General features: G+C 45.2%; 1 protein-coding gene across 1 annotated transcript in view; it reads left to right on the forward strand.

Moving 5' to 3' along the window:
- The window catches only part of LOC119581629, a gene marked incomplete in the record, with an annotated part of 75999 nt that extends 75308 nt beyond the window's left edge, over nucleotides 1-691 (forward strand). Inside the window, 1 exon segment of the mRNA XM_037929750.1 lies at nucleotides 1-691.
- Nucleotides 692-1071: the final 380 nt, after the last annotated feature.

Here is a 1071-nt window from a genome sequence, read left to right on the forward strand (position 1 = left end):
GCCCTCAACCTTGTGATAGAAACACGCTTCCCCCGGGGAAAGTTCCTTTTGGATGCCTGCTACCTGTTTTACACGCGTCCGCCGCCCCTCTCGACATCCAGGTTTCGAAGCTGTCCGTCTCGAACTTCCCGGTTTCGAAGCAGCCGGTCTCGAACTGTCTCGAACTTCCCGGTTTCGAAGCAGCTGGTTTCGAACTATCTCGAACTTCCCGGTTTCGAAGCAGCTGGTTTCGAACTGTCTCGAACCTCTCGGTTTCGAAACTGTATGTCCGGCGACTCTGACTATGGCCGTAGACGTCGTGTGTGTCGTCGGGCCTCGAGACTAAAGCGGGCCGCTGTGAATGCTCAGTATGCTTGTGTAAATAGACGATTCAAAAGATTTTTTTTTTTGATGCAAGACAGACATTAATTTTATAAGGCTTTTATGGACCCCCTGTTGAAAAGAAAGAAATAAGAAGAGGCTTTGTGAATAACGAGACGAACTCAGGACAAAAATAGAAGACGAGGAACTGAATGAACTGACGTATTAGCTCAGCGGGGACGTGCACACCGATCAGTTTAGTTATTCAAAAGGCTAATTTTGCTCACATTTAAATTACGTATAACATGATAATGAGGGGAAAAACTCATGTTGAAGAAATGTGCTTCAAGATAACTGCTTAGAAAATCGTTAATAGAAATGCCATCATAATGTTAATAGAACATAGAAAAGACCCAAAAAAGACTCCTACCTGGTCACGTCGGTTATGCCATGACGTCATAACAAGCTATGACGTGAAACTAGTGACGTCAGACCATTGTGTTTAAAAATATCTCGAGGCGGAGATCAATGCCGTAAAGGCAGCGGCAGGTGAGCTCTGTGCAGGTCCCACAAGATCAATGACGCAACCATGTTATATCGCCTAATGGCTTCTTGTCCGCGCCGCCTTCACAGAACCCTTCAGAAACATCATTCCACACATGCGCCGTTTTTCATACTTCGGTGGTAGAAAGTCACTCAAATTAACTTGCACATACACTCACATAGGCCTCGTGTACAATGGAATCCTTAGTAAAACATATGACAACAACG

The sequence above is a fragment of the Penaeus monodon genome, chromosome 15 (assembly GCF_015228065.2).
Source record: "Penaeus monodon isolate SGIC_2016 chromosome 15, NSTDA_Pmon_1, whole genome shotgun sequence".
NCBI lineage: Eukaryota > Metazoa > Arthropoda > Malacostraca > Decapoda > Penaeidae > Penaeus > Penaeus monodon.